The 19,627-nt window shown below is 36.6% G+C and overlaps 1 long non-coding RNA gene and 1 pseudogene across 1 annotated transcript; both read right to left on the reverse strand.

Annotated features, from left to right (window-relative positions):
• Positions 1–11,811: 11,811 nt before the first annotated feature.
• Positions 11,812–14,831, reverse strand: LOC141575002 (guanylate-binding protein 6-like; annotated as a pseudogene).
• Positions 14,832–14,851: 20 nt separating this feature from the next.
• On the reverse strand, positions 14,852–19,248 carry LOC141575009 (uncharacterized). Its single transcript, XR_012502215.1, has 3 exons — positions 19,117–19,248; positions 16,723–16,889; positions 14,852–15,061 (listed from the first exon to the last, which is right to left on the reverse strand). It is a non-coding gene; the product is annotated as an uncharacterized LOC141575009 (long non-coding RNA).
• Positions 19,249–19,627: the final 379 nt, after the last annotated feature.

A 19,627-nucleotide genomic window follows, 5' to 3' on the forward strand; every position in this document is an offset into this window, starting at 1 on the left:
TGGATTATTTTAGTGATGTACATTCCCTTCTCTTCCTCCTCTATCCCATAAACAGACACAGGGTAAAGCCTCTGATGTTTTTCCTAGGGGATTCATCCTTGGACATGCCCAGCAACTCTGGGATAACAAGGTTTTAGCAGGACTTTGGTGGTGTTAGTCTAGTTACCTGACCACACTAACCTGTGAAACTCCACTAACTGCTGGGTAAAAGCTCTATTGTTTGTAACAATGCCCTGGAGAATAAACTATTTACACCCTAATCCAGTCAAATTCAGGCTGCTAAGAAGGGACAGTTCCTGATGATCAATATTTGATATTTATTCAGACTCTAGTTCTTGCAGCTGGTTTCTTATTTTTCTCCAGCAACAAGTTGGCTTATCATTTAGCCTGTATCTTCAATGAATTTATCAGTCTCCTCCCCATTGCCTCTCACCAACACTTCTACTGTTTTTGAAAGCAAACTTAGATTTGAACTTCATATGCTGTTGCAAATAAAGTTGGCTCCTTTGGGGAGATAATTTGAGCTCTCTGTTCTATGGTCTGCCTTTCCTTCCAGGGAAAATCTCTGAGCCACAACTCTGGTGCTGGAGTAAGGAACAATAGGTCAATTCTAAGTGATAGCCCAGTTTGAAGAAGTAAGTGCTCAGTGGATACATGGCAAGAGCCCCAGGTGTCCTTGGCTTGTTTCCCTTGGCACAAGCCCCTGTCATATGAGCTGAGTCAATAGCAATTGGGACTTCAATGTCCTACCATGCCCAAGGTAGAACCTATGTCTCATGAGAGGAAACGTGGTGGAAGAATGGGGCCCCCACCTGTTGGCTGCAGTAGTACAGAACTTTGCCTCAGCAACAAGTATCTAGGGGCAGTATGAGAAATGCTAATGTCATGTCCTTCCCAGGAAGACAACCCTCCAACCAGGACCTGGGGGGAGTCAAAAACTTGTGTTCTTGGTTGTACAAGTCTGGGTGGAGTTCCCAGCTCAATGATTGGAGAGGGGAAAAGTGCGGATCTTCAAATACTAAAGACTCATCATTTTATGGAGCTTCAGTAAATATTCTTGAGTAAATGTGTCCTCATTTGCTGTATATCTGTAGTGGCATTTCCATTTGTGTATGCTCATAAGGCCAACTATTTTTAAATGTGTTTTAAAAATAGTTTTCATCAGTTTTTTGAGGAGTGATTCTGAGTTGCACACCATCATGCCAGAAGCGGAGCCAGGAAGGGGAAACTGATACAGTATAGATTAGCATTCTCTTCAACTGAGGGCTTGCTGTATCTTTGGTTGCTAGTGGAAGGCCTAAGATATATTTGTAGTATTAAAAATAAAAATTAAAAAATAATTTTCTAATGTTAGTATGTTAGAAGCAAAGCATAAGATGGCAATTCCTGTAGATGATTTGTTGCTTGAATCCTCTGAGAAGAAATCTTGAGAGAAGTGGAGACATAGGAGGATGCAAGTTCCCAGGCATTTCTAAAGGGAGATCATGTGAGCCTTTCTAGCAGCCAGCACTCAAAGCATCTTGGGATGGATACTCTGCTGTAAAGAGACTAAGAGAGTTCAATATTTGCTATCAAAATCAACCTCATAAAAATAATCATAATAAAGAGTATGTAGAGTAAAGAAATTCAGTGTAGAGTTTACTAACAGCTGCTCCAAGAACCCAAATCAACCACAAAAACAAAATTGTAGCAACAGTAATAAAAACAATATAACAGCCACTCTTATTGGAAACTTTCTACCTTTAAGGAAGTACACTTATATCTCTAATCCTCATGATCACACAGTAAATTAGATATTATTCCTACATTTATGCAAGTGAAGAGATTAGACTTAACATCTTCTAGGTCACTTAGCTTGGTTCTAGAGCTTAGTCTCAGATGCAAGCTCTCTGATTCCAAGGCCTGTCCTCTGTCCATTACTTACACAAAACTGTCCAAAAAGAGGTGAAGAAATGAGAAAAGAAAGAAAAACAAAGGGTAAAAACAGATAAGAGAATAAAATGGTAAGGAAAAATGTATAAAAGTATAGTCATGCATGGGAGTGCCAGGGCAGGATCAACAGGTTCCCCTGTAGCTCTTCATTAGCACAAATACCCTCCAATTTGTTCTAAGCCTTCTGAGGTGAGCTTCATCAAGGCTCAACAATGCTGAACCCACAAATCCTTTCAATGTAGCCCTATCTCTACCTTGGGTTTTTGCTGAGAAGGGTGAGGAAAAACTCCCTTAAACTTTCCAGAAGCCCAATTGTTTGAAAGCATCTATGATACATACTATATCTCCTCAGAGAGTCTTTTCCTTATTATGTCATACTCCAAGGATGCAACCATAATGATTCTGAGGTTTAAGCAAAAGACTCTTCAGTCACGTCCTTCGTTTCATATTTGACCCCTCCATCTTTTTTCTTTTGTTTTCTGGCAACACCCTGGATTTGTTCTTTGCTTGGAAACCATTTATGAATTTAATTTTAGGATCACTTCCCTTCCTGGGAACTGCAGCTTTGTGTCTTCCTATTCCCCTTCCCAAAATTGAGTTTATGGTCTCCATAAGATTATATATCATGACAAAAGTATCTTATAAGTCTCCTTCAACTTTCACTGCATTTTGCAAATTTTGATGAGTTGTATTTTTATTTTTATTTCATTGAATACATTTTAAAATCCCTCTTGAGACTTATTTGACCTATGTATAATGTAGAATGTGTTGTTTACTATCCAGGTATTTTAGGACTTTCCAGCTATCTTTCCATTGTTGATTTCTAGTTTAATTTCACTCTAGTCTGAGACATACATTATAAAATTTCTGTTCCTTTCAATTTTTAAGGTGTGTTTAATGATACATAATGAGGTCTATCTTGGTGAATGTTTCATGTTAGCTTGAGGAAAATATGTATTCTTATGTTTTTGGTATTCTATAAATGTTGATTACATCCTGTAGATTCCAAATGGAAAAATCAATCAATATAATATACCACATTAAGAGAGCAAAAAAAAAAATGGTCATCCAATTGATTCACAAAAATCCTTTGATCAAATTTAATAATTTTTCTGTTAAAAAAATACTCAAAAAGTAGGAATAGAAGAAAACTTCCTCAACATGATAAAAACCATGCATGAAAAATCCACAGCTACATCCTACTCAATGATGAAAGACTGATATCTCCTCCCCTAAGATAACAAAAAAGACAGTAATGCCCACTTTTCCCTCCTCTATTTAACATAGAATTAGAGGTACTAGCCAGTGTAATAAAACAAGGGAAAGAAATAAAGAGATTTAAAATTGGAAATGAAGAAATAAATTCTCTCTTAACACACGACATGATATTAAATATAGAAATATCAAAGATTTCACCAAAAAAAATAGAAAAAATAAACGAATTCAGCAAATTTGGAGGATACAAAATCAACAATTAAAAATCAGTTGCATTTCTATACACTAACATGGCAATTCAAAAAATTAAGAAAGCAATCCCATTTAAAATAGGATCAAAGTGATTAATTAAAAATAAATTTAGCCTAGAAGAAGAAAGATTTGCATACTGAAAACATTGCCAAAAGACATTAAATAAGACATAAAGAAATAGACATCCATGTTCATAGGTGGCAAGTTTTAATATTGTTAAGCTGTCAGTACTACTCAACAGATTCTACAGATCTCATGCAATTCTTATCAACATTCCAATATTTTTCCAGAAAATAAAAAGTTCTAAAATTCATAGGGAATTTCAAGAGATCCCAAATAAACAAATAAAAAATCTTGAAACAGAAGAACAAAGCGGGAGATATCATACTTCCTGATTTCAAAACTTAGTACAAACTATTGTAATCCAAATAGACATATAGACGAATACAGTAAATAAATCTTCTCATATGTGGTCAAATGATTTGGTAAAGGTGTCAAGACCATTCAGTGGGAAAAGCACAATATTTTCAACAAGTGATACTGAAGAAATTCGATATTCACATGCAAAAGAATGAAGTTATACCCTTACCTTCCTCCATATTCAAAAATTTACTCAAAATAGAACAAAGATCTAAATGTAAAAGCTAAACAAAATCTCTTAGAAGAAAACGTAGGGGAAACTATTCATTCTATTGGGTTTGGCAATGATTTCTTGGATATACACCAAAGGTATGTGTAGACAACAAATTAAAAAATAGATAAATTGGTTTTTACAAAAATTTAAATTTTTGTGCATATCAAAGGACAATATCAAAAGAATAAAGGGTAACTCACAGGATGGGAAAAAATGTTTACAAATCATACATTTGATAAGAAATTAATATTCAGAATATATAAAGAACCCTTTAACTCAGCAACAACAAAAACAAAAACAAAGAGCTCATTTCAAAAATAGTCAAGGACTTGAAGACACCTTCCCCAAATAACAGAGATAAATGGCCAATAAGTACCTGAAAAGGTGCTCATCATCATTATTCATTAAGGAAATGAGATATATTTCACACACATTAATATGGTTGCCATTTCTTTATAAACAGAAAACAAATTTTGGTGAGGATGTAGAGAAATTGAGAATCCTGTACATCATTGGTAGGAACAAATTGAACAGCTAATGTAGAAAACAGTATAACTATTCCTCAGAAAATTAAACATAAAATTACCATTTGATTCAACAGTTCAACTTCTAGTTATATATCTCAAAAGTACTGAAAGTAAGAACTCAAATATATAGTTGTACACCAATGTTTTAATTGCATTATTCAAAACAATACAAAAAAAATGGAAACAATCTAGTTATCCACTAACATATGAATGGGTAAATAAATTGTAGTGTATTTGCTGGTCAGAATGGCTGTCATCAAAAGAACACAAGCAACAAATATTGGCAATGATGTGGATAAAAGAAACCCTTGGTGGGCTCTTGGTAGGAAAGTAAATTCATGCAGCCACTGTGGAAAATAGTATGGAGATTTCTCCAAAAATCTCAAAATATAATTACTATATGACCCAGAAATTCCACCCCTGGGTATAAAAGCCAAAACCAAAACCAAAACCAAAAACACTAATTTGAAAAGATACATGCATGTCAATGTTCATAGCATCATTATCTACAATTGCCAAGGTATGGAAGCAACCTAAGTGTCCATGAACAGATGAATGGATAAAGAAGATATGATACACACACACACAGAGATAGATATAGATAGATTTAGTATGTATAGATATTTATTGTATACTACACACACACACACACAGACACACACACAATGGAATACTACTCAGCCATAAAAATGAAATTTTGCCATTAACAGCAACATGGATGGACTTGGATGGCATTGTGCTAAGTGAAATAAGTCAGACAGAGAAAGACAAATACTATATGATATCACTTATATGTAGAATGTTTAAAATACAACAAACTATTGAATATAACAAAAACAACAATAAAAAAAGAAGCAGGCTCACAGATATAGAGAACAAACCAGTGGTTACCAGTGGGAAGTGGGGTGGGCAATAAAGGTGTGGAGGAGTGGGAGGAGTGGGAGTAACACACTATTGAGTATAAGACAGGCTACAAAGATGTACTGCACAACACAGGGAACATAGCCAGTATTTTGTAATAACTGCAAATTAAGTGGAAATGTGAAAGTTCTATAATAATTAAAAATTAAAAAAATAAAATAGAGTGTAGTACATTCTTACCATGGAATGTTATTCAGCCTTAAAAAGAAGGATATTCTAACACATGTTACAGTCTAAATAAACCTGAGGACATTATGCTAACTGAAATAAGACAGTCACAAAAAGAAAAATACTATATGATGTCATTTTTATGAGGTATCCAGGGTAGTTAAATTCATAGAAACAGAAAGTTTACTCACACTTACCAGGATCTTGGGGAGAGGGAAATGGAGACTTGTTTATTGGATACAGAGTTTCAGCTGAGCATGATGCAAAGGGTTGGAGGTAGATAGTGATGATGATTGTAACATCTATGTGAATATACTTAATTCCACTATATTGTACACTTTAAATAGTTAAAATAGTAAATACTTGGGCATATTTCATCAAAATAAAATAATTAGGTACTTTAAGTGGGAGGGAAATAGAACTTGATTGTCGGCATTTTCTATATTAATGGACAGTCAGCAGGGGCAGAGAGAGATTGGGGCCTTAGACTAAATATATCAGGGGAGGAATTAATTACTCATGTTTTATCAGGGACCGTTTCCTGGTCTAAGAGTGGGCACCATATTCAATGCAGCCTGGGACCACTGTCCACAAAACAGTGGTCAGGGAATAAGATCACATTATCTGAAGTAAAAGGAATTCCATCCAAATAACACTGTTGAGTGGCACAACCACACTTCCATGGAAAAAGAGACACAAGGAAGAATATTCCAGAGTTGTCATATCAGTCCTATTACAGTCATAGAAACAGAATCCACTTTAGTTTGTTTAAACATAATACATTTGTACAGGTGATAAAGGAATAGAGATCAAAAAACACAAAATTCTTCACCAAAGCGTTTACTTTTTTGCCTATAGGTAATGAGAGGGATATTTATTACCCTTCGAAATAATAAACAAATGTCACACTTATTCATACATCCAACCATTAATCTATTTATTCATTGTTTCAATCACCATGCACTCTAGGTTTTACCTTACTTTAAAGTTACCATATTTGGTCCTTAGGGCTCTATAATACCCAATTATATCTCCAGGCAAGATGCACTAGGTTGAAACCAATCTTAAAAAATGACTATTTGGTTGCTACTTAGATTGTTGATCACTACACATAAAATAATTATATATATACACACACATACACATACATACACATATCTATACACACACACACACATCTATACACACACACACACACACACACATATATATATACATGTATATAATTACAATATTTATTTCTGCCTAAATAACATTATGTAAGGCCCATACACAGTGTAAGCTGCATGAGGACAAGATCTTTACATTTCTCTCTTTACATAATCCAGAACAACGGCAGGGAGGACATAAGAATTTAACAATGTAAATAATTAGAAACAAGCATTCCTTAATGACGATAAGAATAGATGTGTGAATAAATTGTTATCTACTTTTTAAAGCCTTTTTATTTTTCTAAGTGACCATAGTCAGTTTTATTATTTTTTATTGAAAGAAAATAGAAACAGTATTTCAAAGAGATATCTGCACTCATGTTTATTGCAGCATTAACCACAATAGCCAAGCAATGAAAGCAACCTAAATGCCCAACACATGAGTGAATACAAAAGATGTGGCACATATATATATACACAAGGGAATATTATTCAGTCACAAGGAAGGAGGATATCCTGCCATTTGCAGCATCAATGGACCTTGAGCACATTATACTTAGTGAGATAGGTCAGAGAAAGACAAGTACAGTGTGATATCACTTACATGTCGAATCTAAAAAAGGCAAGGCTTCTCTTTGCTCTTCAATGCAGGGTGTGTCTAGTCCAAGGGATTAGAACATCTGCTTAAGTCAAGCTCTCAGTGGGAACAGATATACAGATATTTCTGTAGAATCGTTTACTTTTGCATTAAACCCCATGATACATTGTTCACATATTCATTACTATAAGGTTTCTTCTTTAAAAGGCAAAGCCATTCATTCTTCCTTCTGAACACTTGAAGCCACAGCTAGATGGAGTCATTTAAAGTCTCCAGTGGAGATAAGTTAACATCTTTGCAGAGATACAGAGACTGTGGTGCATAAGGTCACGGGGGGGGGGCTGTAACAAAAGTGTTTCTTCTGCTCCTCTGGCCCTTAAGTCAACTTAGAGACATTAATCTAATATCTAAAATCCAAACAATCTATTATCTCAGAGGTTTGGAGTGATCATGGAATTCTGGCAATTGAAAACAATCACATATGTGTCAGCTTTTTGTTTTTACAGAAGTTTCTTACTAAGTACTCTCTGTGCCTAAACATACACTATGAAGATGTACAGAAAAATATATATATAATGGTGTCTCTCTTCCAATGAACTTTACTTTTATTTGAAAACAAATACTAGACCAAGTTAGTTGCACTTGGGCCAAGAGTGTGTTTATACCATGTACCTCTAACAGGGAGACTGTGATGTCTTTTCAGGATATGAGCATCACTTCTAGCTTGGATCCTGATTCTGAGAGTCCTTGAAGTGTTTGGGCATTCTCATTTCCCAGCATATGGATCCAAGTACATTTCCAGAGGTCCCCTACGAGAGGCACTGTGAAAATCATTATCATTTATCCTCATCCCAGAGTTGCAAGGTCCTCTCTCTTGGGATCCTGCCCTCCCCTCCAGGTGATACTTCCATCATCTGAAATTGGTTTAGACGAAGGCTAGGGATTATAACCTTTTATCAATGTTACCTCTCAGCTTCCTATAAATATCCTTGATTCTAATTGTTTCCTCCCCATTCTTTTTTTCTCTACAGACACCTTGTTTTATTTGCCATCTTCAGAATTTTCTCTGGTCAGGTCTGCTAGCTGCCACTCCAACCAAATTATAGACTGAATGTTTGAATGTGTTCTCCAAAATCCATTTGAGTAAACTCCAACTACCAATGTACCAATGTGCTTGGAAGTGGGGTTTGGGAGGGATTAGATAATGAGTGTGGGGCCTTCATGAATCTAATTAGTGCCTGTATAACAAAAAATCATGAGATTCTCTCCCTCTCTCTCTCTCTCTCTCCCTCTCTCTCTGTCTCTCTCTCTTCAACATGCTAGGACACAGAAAGAACCTTGTCATCTGTAAAGCTGTAAGAGGACCCTTACCAAGAAAATAACAATGCTGGCACAGTTCTTTTGGACTTTCAGCCTCCAGAACTGGGAGAAATAAATGTTTGTTTTGTAAGCCACACAGTCTATGGTAATTTGTTATAGCAGCCTGAGCTAAGACAAACCACGATGCTCATTACTCTCATTGTATGTACTTGAATTCTGATGTTTAAATGCCAACACCTGGCCTCTGTGTGTCTGGGTTTTTCATTCCCCATTACTATCAAGGCATCCATTTCTGCAGTGGTAGATCACAACTTCTGTACTTGACTACAGCAGAGATTCCACCACTGAACTTAAGGATGATGGGAATTCCTCTCACCAGTGAATATTCTTAATGTTTAATAATTTGTTTCTAAACACTGTAAAAGTGTAATGGAAACCTATGAAGAAAAGGTTACTCTTGCTGAGATTTCAAGGGGTAACAGGAAATTTCATACCTTATTTTTGAAGCAAATATAAGGGATTAAAAACCAAGGCCAAAGCAAAAACAAGATTAGGATGCAAACGTTATTTTCTAGTATTCTGATCTTAGTCTTAGACCCCTTATTGAGCAGGCTAATGTCATTTCTAGAAGCAATGAGCAATTCCATTTATTCACATTCCATTTACTATTTTAATTATTAGTATTATACTTTGTTTTCTTTGTTATTTGAGAAATGATAACACAAGTTATCTTTGCAAATTTGAAAAGATAGAGTATATAATGAAAAGCATGTGTCCTTTTCATCCCTGATGCCAAGCTGTCCTCTTCAGGAAGAACCAATGATACCAATTTCTAATGAATCTTCCGGAAATGTGCTATATATACATGTGTATGAGTGCCCATAATAATTGCATTTTTTTTTAAGGTGAACACATTATACAAACTGTTTTGTGCCTCATTTTTTCACTCTACAATCTATCTTCCAGATTGTTCTATATTTATACAAATAGAGCTCCACTATCTATTTACTAGCAATCTAGTATTCTAGTATGTGTGCATGCAAAATATATATTACCAAATTACATAAATGAGCATTAAGTGGTTTCCAATCTTTTGCCATTAGAAGTGAAGCCTCAGTGAAACTCTTGTATGTATGTACATACACATATATATGATTTTGCACACATATATATTTCCTAAAAGTGAACACACTAAATCAAAGTGTCCATGCACTTATTCTATCTAATGTGGGCCAGGCATCTGTATTCTCTAGAAATCACTTTTTATACTTAAAGCATTGCTGAATGAAAGTGAAAAGCATGCACATCAGAAATAGGCCAGAGAATATACATGTATAATATATTATATATCTAATTTCTTTACAAGGAAAGCTACATCTTTTTAAATAGTGAGCCCAATACTTTCATAACATTACCAAGAATGTTAGCTGGGGCAGGCAATAATGAAGTGATTATTTTGCCAAGTTGACCAAGGCTTGTGCAAGCAAGGAACGATCATCATTTTTAGTGTCAACAATTCTCTTTCTCAAATGATTTATCTCTGTTTTCATCTTCTCACATTTCTTTCTAAATCCTTAAGTACACAGATCTTCTTGGACCTAAAAAAAAAAGTGAGGAAGGAAGTAAAATTTTTAAATCCCCCATTTTTTTCAAGGATTACATTTTGTCAAACTTTAAAACTTTGTCAGACTATCTTTGTTTTATTCCTAAAATTGTTCTCTCTTAATCATGAAAGGAGACTCTTGTAACAAGGAATATTTCCTGGTTTGGACCTAAATATTAAGAGAAAGTGTAGTTTACAGCCTTAATAATATTCATATACCTTAGGGTTTTGCCAGGAGGCTAAGCCTGGCATGAGGACAAATGTAATATTTTCCAGTCAAAAAATGCAAATGAGAGGTAGCCTTGGTCTGACAGCACTAATTCTCAGTTCCACTCAGGATGGTACTGTCACCCATATTATAGAAATCTGTTATAAACACATGGTCCACAAATTATAGAAATCTCTTATAAATCATGTTCAGATGAACAATGAGAGAAATCCCTCCAAGCCACATGATAGCTTGGGGATCTATACAAACCTGGAGGCAATGCAGCAAGAGTAAAAGCTGCCACTTCCCTGTATTTTTAATTCTGGACATTTCTGGTAGTTTTATGTCAGCAGAGACCTACCTCAGGGCCTTGGGCTGAGCAGGGCTCCTGGTAATATGTAGTGAACTTGGTAAACCATACTATTTGTTGTTCATATTAAACACACATATTTGGAATATCTGTTCAATCAAGCCCTGTGAGATCATTTTAAATTTCTCTAAGTGGCTATTCAACCTTATTTATATTCTCTGAGGGCTTGGAGTAGGGGGGGCATTCTCATCCTGAACACTCCAAAGTCTACTTACAGAGACAAATTTAAAGGTTTTGGAAGGATTCAAAGGCTTCAGGGTTTTAATAAATCACAAGCAGTAGATGCACTTCTGATCTCTGCATGATCTTGCTGTAACCTTCACCCATCCCTTCCTGAGGTACCAGGGCAAAGCTATGAAGCTCTACTACTGCTACAGCCTGATTCACCTTCAGCTGATGCTCCAATATCTTGTTTGGCTCTCTCAGCAGGTTTTCTCTTTCCCTCACCAGCTTCTCCATCATCTGGACTATGTGTTTCTGAAGACTTCTCTTCTGAGCCTCCACCTGCTGCTGCTGCTCCTGCAGTTTCTGTTTCAGCAGCTCTTGTTCCTTATCAGCTCTCTCATTCCTGGTCCACTCCTCTGCCCAAGGGAGGCATTAGAGAGGTAAAAAATAGGCAACGATTGACCTCCACCCTCTTGAGCTCAGAGGCCAAACCAAATTGAAGAGAGGGGTAGGAAATCTCCCCAAGTCTTCCCCCCCACCCCGTGTCCATACCATCAAGACCACACTTCAGAATGTGAGAGAAAAGGCTCTGTCTGTCTGGCATCCAATCACAGTTCCCTTTGCTGTTTCCAGACACAGCAGGTTTGTTCCACAGAAAGGAAGGAAGCTCCTGTATTGGGAAGGTTTTGCTCTCACACCTGTCAGAGGGCACTGCAAGAACCTACCCATCCCACTGTGAGACCAGCCCTACCCTCTACCTGCTATGGGCTTCTCCCCATCAGTGAGGGCTTTATCTGCCTGCAGGATTTCTCTATTGCCACCTGGGACTGCAGAAATCTCTGGAGGAACTCATTTCCCTGAGGAACCAAGGAGGAGCACAGAAATTAGATTTCGAATAAGTAAATTAGTGCTGCAAAGACAACTAATTCCATGTAACTTTTGCTTCATGTTTAAAGTTCCATAGTGGTTCCTTACAATGAGTCCAAGCTCCTTAGACTGACCTGTCTCCCTCCAGTCACTTGCCCAGTGCTACTTCCTTCTCCCCACTCTAGATTCCAGCCAGTCAGAACCATGTTCAGTTCTACAAATCCAAATCTCTGGTGCTTGTACATATCTATTTTCCCAGTGTGAAATAGTGCCTCTAAATTGTGCTGCTGTTCTCCTCTGCCACTAGCTGGTTATAACTTTAGACAACATATTTTAACCTGCCTATGCTTCTCAGTTCAGATCTTTAAAATGTTGATAATGTAGATACTTCTTAATGTTATTTGAAAGATTAAACTAAAGAGTCTAGGGAACGAGTTTAACATTTTGGCTATAGGAAACAACTGTTCAATATATATTAGTTGCATTAGTATTGTTGATTTTTAATTATGATGATGATGATGATGATGATGATGATGATGATGATGATGATGATGTTTGTTTCTAACACCTAAGTAGCTCTTTCCTGAGTGTTATAACTTGTCTATGTAGTTGACTTCCTGTCTCAATTGTGATCATCCTTGTGTACAAAGACTGACTTGTAAATTGTCAGTGGTCAACACGTCAAATATGTTGTTGAGTAAAAAAAAAATGAATAATTTATGTTCTGTCTCTGGATTTAAGAAATCTGTACTCACGGTTGGGAGTTGACATTTGTATTCTCTTCAGGAATAAATAGCATGCAGTGAACCTTAAGAGCCAAAGCTGTTTGAATGGCCCCATACTCTCTCTTTATGCATGCATGGAGCTGTTCTCTCAGATTTTCAGTATAGTTCTTTGACTATTCTGTAGGTTCCCCATGTTTCCCTTATTCCTCACCTTCACTCCTTTCATGGGCACTTGGTGATATTCCTTTTCAATAATTTCCTTTGCTTTCCTGTAGAGTTCATGACCTCCAGGAACAGAGAAAGTTCCTGCTGGGATACTTTTTATTAGTGTCTTCGAAAGCTGATCAAGTTTAGTCTGGCAATATTTGATTGATGTCTCTTCATTCTGCATCAAGAAATCATCTTTCTTATTCTTTATGATTTCCTAGAGGGAAGAAAGATAGAGGGCTGTCACCAGAAGTAAGGAACAGAGGAAGTAAATTTCCAAAGGATCTAGTAGAAGAATTGGTCTAACTGTGTTCCTCATGAGAAAAGTATTCTGTTGGAGGACATGTAATAAAACAGCAGTCACAAGATTTGATTTATTCACAGCTCTGAAAACTCTGGAAGACCATGGGGAAGTTCCCTAACCTCCTTTGGGTATTTCATCTGAGCTGTTGGAGTTGCATTACCTAATCTCTCTGGTTCCTTGAAGCTGCCACATTCAGTGATTCTGTCTGTATTCAATGATAGATACAACAAGGAGCAACCTAAGCTGAAAGTGGCCTGAGATGTGGATCTGAAAAGAGAAATTTTGGTTCCCAGACATAGGAGTGTGTTCACAGAAAAAGAAGCCAGCTAAAGAATGTCTTGGGTGTTCTGGACAGGCTTGGAATCCACAGAAGTATTTATTTCAAGAGGATATCTATACTGATTTTTCATTGAAGGTCAAAGGGAGTTCCAGATAAACTGCCTGAGTTCTGGCAGTCAAAAAAGAAGGAAATGTAGTCCTTTGAAACTCTGTCCCTCATGAGAACATGGACTACTTTATCCTTGAGTGAGAGATGAGCCATGGGACTGGTAACAACACTTCTAGGCTTCATTCTTCAAGGGGAGGTGACAAAAGGTAAATACTAAGACAGATTACCACAAGGTTACTCTGGAACTCCTGCTTGTCTTCCTTGAAGGAGTGCTCCATGAAGACTGCAGGGGCTTCCCTCTCACAGGCAGCGTGTGCCTCCAGCAGCTCCTGCAGCATGTCTGTGGGGAAGTTCACTCGCTGGGCTATCTGCTCGCTGTAGTGGTTGTCTGCCTTCTGAATGGCAGCTGAGTTCTCCAGCTGGGCCAGATTTGTCACTGCGTTCTCCAAGCGAGGTACTGCTCCGCTATTGATAGTATCCACATAGGTCACAACCAGAGTCCTCAGCCCTGAAGAAGCCAGGAAATTTAGGGGCTAAATATCAAGTTATCAGTCAATGGCTCCAGGATTCTGAGACTATGCTTCTAGGGTCATATACACATGCACACACACAAACACACACATACACCCCTACCTCCCACTACTATTATCACCTTCATTTTCCTACTGACTCTTCATTTTTATGGTTTTCCAGGCCACAGGACTAAAAAAGTCAATATCTACTTCTATCTAACATACTAGGGGCTACCTGGAAAATACAGTTTCTCAGTTTAAAAATTGAAAGCAATATAGATTACATAGATAGACAGATGAGGCAAAGTGTACCATGTTTAATTTATTCCTAATTCTGAGGCTTTGAATGGATTTTCAGTGATTTATGGGCTAATATTTATTTTTGGACCACTCTAAATTCTCAAAATATCTTTTGAATTCTCCTTGTGAGAAACACTTATTGTATAGGACTTTCTTTGAAAACATGCAGTATTCTGTTTTTACACCAAAAGAGTGATTATATTCTAAGTGGAGAATGTTTTCAGATAAGTGGGAGCCACCGATATCATTGACAAAAATTGAAATTTCAGGAAGGAATTTGTAAATCCCCCAAAGTGAGATAATTATAAAGTATACAGATTTATTCATGGAGAATAAATATCTTTAAAATCAGAATTCTTTATAGAATCAAACAAAAATACTAGAAAGCACATTATATAAAATATTCAACATATACCAGTCCCCATGGAAATGGGAAAAAGAGACTCACATTTCCCAGTGACCATGATTCCTTCTGTGAGGGTCTTGGTCCTTGCATCAATGAAGGTGTAAGAACAGAAATTTTTTGTTTGCTCCTGGAACTTAGGATCCAATTGGTCTTCAGATACCATCCCAATATTGGCTAGAATTTTTTTTTCCTATGTTGGCCAGTCAAAGACAAAACACTTCCATCTTGGAAATAAATGCCTGATGCAGTCTCTGGGTAGATTGGATGTTTGGGCTTTGGGATTCTTCCCTGAGGGACAGAAAAACAGGGATTAGAGTGTGTAGAGTCTTGAGGTGAGGGGATTACAGGTGTTCATGGCAGGGATTTGTGTGTCTTTGCCATTTCTACTCATAGAACTCTTTTAACATAGACATTCAATACTTCTTTGCACATCAGACTTATACCAATGATATAACTGCAGAGAAATTTAGGGAGACATCTGATCCAGTAAAGGAAACCTATGGCTGGTCTCTCCAGACATGCACATAGTAGAGTGGTTGTCTATGATGTGTTTGCTTAACTAGCAGCTAAAAGAATGAAAGGTCACATGAAACTTTCTGCTCAACTCAACCTCATGTAGGAATTGAGCTGTGGAACCAAAAAGGAGAGCTACAAACAAGGGATCATGGACAGTAATTGGAATATTAGGAATGACATCATCATTATTTAAGAAAAACTGTTTTGATGCTAAAAATAATTGATGCAGTTTTATCTATTTTTTAGTAAAACCTCTGAAGTATAAATGTACCTGAAATGAAATTTTAAGGTATCACCAATAATCTATAAACTCTTTGAGGTAAATGATTATATCTGGTCCTCTCCTGCCAGCCAATTTCTTAATAGCTGTTTTGAGAAATCATAAATAGAAACGTGAAAAGAAGAATGAATAAATTGGGATTGATATTTCTCTCAAGGTTTCAATAGACACACATCCTTGGAAATGTAACCCATGAAAATAATTTATTACCTTGTAATTAATTCATGGATAAACATGTGGGAATTAGGAGAAAGCTATGATGTGGAAGGTAAAATTAATGTTCTAATAATTGTCAGTATTATTGAAAAGGCATAGATTGTAAAGACAGTCACATCCTCAGGTTTATTTAGAACATACAATCATTTTGTAGATGATATAATTATACAGGATTAGAAAGTTTTATATCCCTCTTTGAAAAGAATAATATGTGAAATCTACATTTTGTTCTTTAGATAAGCTTTTCACTGCAGTTTCATGTCTAACAATTAGCTGATAAGTTGTTTTCTTCAACAGAGACAAATTGAAGGAATAGGAAACACAGCGTCCAGTCTTTAGAATGTTTCAGCACCCATTTAATTCTGGATGCTAAATTTAAAAATGTATAAAAAACAAATTGGTTTTGAGTAATTTCACTTTACTCTTCTTGAGTAAACTTCAACTGTAGCCCCTAGATCTTTGCAACCCACTTTCCAGCCACCATTTCCACAGACTTTGATTTAGTCTCAAATACAAATGCAATCACAGAGATGAGGGATATTGTTTAGTAGATCCCACACTCTATTGGACCATACACTGCCCAGGCCATACTCTGATACCTGGAATCAGCTTCAGGGCATTCTCCAAGTACTCATCTTCTGTGATAGGCTGACCACATAACTGCAGCTCCAGGGTGAAATCCCATACAGTCCAGATAAAGTCTGGAAAGAAATTCACAAATTCTGTGGAATCTTCTACTCTATCAGGTGTTTGAGAGGACTTTGCCCTGATGTTTTGCAAGCTCTGTCACATAACTAAGATTTGGTTAGGGAAAAGAAACTCACTACCAACATTTCCCACATTTCTCTAGTATAAAAATATTATAAACACACTCTTTTGCCATGGGTCCCCTCTGCTCCACCCAAGAAAACTAAATGACAGGAAAGGAGAGACTTACTCTATCCTCATCCAATGAATTCAGTGAAACATGGTGGTTCAGGACCTGGAAGGATACTGCAGATGCTCCAGGGCCTGGTGGTTGATGGTGCTCATGCTGTTCTAGACAAAGCTACTGCAGAGTACCACGGCCAGGGCAAAGATCCATGAATCCTTCTTAGACTCATCCTAGAAAGCACATTAGAACAAGAGAGTTAGAAGTTTATCCCTACATTAGAAATTCATCTGTACACTTCTTCAATCATGGTTTCATTTATTATTTCAGCTAACATACTCACCATGCAAAGAAATTGAAGACAGATGTAAATGCAGATATCAACTTTGACAATTACAGAGACATTTCTTGTGTTTGCAAATTTTTCATATATAAAAGGATTCTAATGTTCACAGTACTTTCTTTTACCTCAATTGGATAAAGTAAAATAACATATACAGAAAAACTAATACAGTACCTGTTGTGTAATTAGGAATTCAGTGATGAGTGTGGGCACTTATTCATTCTACATATATTTATTAATCAGAGTCCATATAAAATACACCATAGTTGGCATAACTGTGTATTTAAATTATATCCAATCAATAAATAATTGCAGGAAGCTACTAAATATCCCCCACTGTTCTTAGATTTTAAAAAAGCAATGCTAAAAATGAAAATTATTTCTTTCAACATGACTATTTCAAAGCAGTGGACAAACATCCATAACAGTATTGCAACAAAGATAGAAGTATCTGTAAAAGGCTTACTCTCAGTAATGTATATAAGCAGTGAAACCTATAGCTATAACACTAAACTAAAATTTAGAAGTCTATCAAGAAAGAACAGAGCTATGAAATTTGGAGAAAGAATTTATAATCTGAAAGTTTCCTCAAAGTCTTGAGCTGAATATTAAATAACTGGTAAATGTGGAACTGAAGAAATGAAGGTGATCCCATAGACAGGAAAGCCCAGAGAAACAAAATTAAAGATGGGAGAAGACAGGGGTCTTGTAGTTAGAGTCATTTCAGGGCAGAGGGCAAGTGGAGAAGATAAGGTGAGCTTTCATGCAGCCTAATCAAGGGCCTTAAAGCCCAGGCTAATTTGTATAAATCATAGCATTGTCTAAATAATGGCATAAACTGGAAATTTTTTTTATTATAAATGGCATGTTAAGTTGCTCCAAGTGCAAATGCAAAAACTGTGGTTTATGTTGAGAATATTCTAAATGGGAGTTTGGGGGGATAAGAGTCTATTCATTACTTTCTTTCCCCAAAACCCACTTTTTAAAAATAATCAATTAGGATAAGAAGCAGTAGCAGTTATGACAAACAATTATTTCAACAAGAAGATTATATCATTATTTGATATATGGCTTTAAAAATAAGCACACACTTTCTAACTCCCATTTAGGAAAAAAAAAGAGAGCTATAAAAATGTAGGTATTATTTCCAAATAAATCTCAAAAGGGGGAAAGGAGGGATAGTTCATTTCACCCATTAGCAGAAAGCTAAAACACCAAAAATCCATTTTAAAATGTTTCTTGTAGGACAAAAACTTACTTTTATAGAACTTGCACATTCAGAGGTGTCTCACAGATTTCCAGAACACTCTGTGAGTAGTTGATGAACTACATCATGGAAAATGTAAACCCGTCCCTTAAATCCAACCCTCAAATACATTCTTCACCTTGTAGCTAAGAAGGTGAATCAGAAATTTTTCCTCACTCACAGATTGATACTTCTCCTCTTTCTTAGTTATGCTTAACTGTAAGCTCTCAAAACCAGTCAGGTGCTGCCTGGATTGCCTTTCAAAACTGAAGGACTTATTCCCCCAGCTGTTGGGAGTGCTGGTGGAAGACAGTCTTCAGGTGTCAGCCCTCTTAATTAGAAAGGCTTCTGGAGCAGCTCTTCAAAAATGTATCAGCACCCCTGTCCCAAACTCAGGATAACTCAAAAAAGCCATTCCAGCCATGGAGCTCCCATGAAATTCCCAGAAATTGGGGATTGCAATGCAATGTAATTTCTACTTCCATCCAGCCTGCTTCTTTCCCAATTACATGGTACTAAATCTGACTGCAGATAATGTGGTCTTATCAATTGAACTAAAGACACTTTTAAGGCAGGACCTTTACTTTGGTCACTTATATCTACAATTCTAAATCCAAAGGCCTGTAACTCAGCTGTTCAATAATGACTTACTAAATGCAATCAAGTCATCCACACAGTGCCAAGAAATAAAATTTATCTAAGACACCATGATATCTTACCTAGAAGTGAGATTCAAACAAATTATAGTTTGCCTTATTTACTATAATTGATTTCTAGATTTTACAGATTAAAGCAGTAAAATTTCTAGGACCATGGAAAGATAAGGGGAAAATCCAGGAAAAAAGTATTTAACTGTGAATTTCTGCTTTACCATTCACTTATCCCCCAGGCACTAAGTGTCCAGAAGGACCACCAGAGTACGATTTGGCTTGCGTGGGTGAGGCACACACCACATCCAGATGCCCTTGGTTTCAGATTGCACTGTAGAGCCTAGAGGAAAGCCTGTGAGGAGAGGGGAGAAAGCAGCATTCAGTTACAGCAGATAATCTAAACAACCAAGGGGCTACAGAGTCAGATCTATTGGAATGTCAGTATCCCAGCATACGAGTTGGTGCTTTATCCATTTCTTCAAGAATGTCCTACTTTGTGTGTCATCTGTTTCAAGGAGGAAGGAATATTAATTGTGATAAAGATACCAAGCAAGGGCTCAACATAGAGGCAAAGGGGAATCCATGAATCAGATAAAATGGAAGTCACTGATAACCATAAAAAGAGTATCTTGAAAGAACGGTGAGGTTCAAAGCCAGAGAGAAATGGACTGAAGACAGAAATGGGAAGAGAAAAAGGTGGAAAAAAATCAAGATTATATTTTTTGTCAGAGA

This window comes from Camelus bactrianus, chromosome 25 (genome assembly GCF_048773025.1).
Source record: "Camelus bactrianus isolate YW-2024 breed Bactrian camel chromosome 25, ASM4877302v1, whole genome shotgun sequence".
Classification (NCBI taxonomy): domain Eukaryota; kingdom Metazoa; phylum Chordata; class Mammalia; order Artiodactyla; family Camelidae; genus Camelus; species Camelus bactrianus.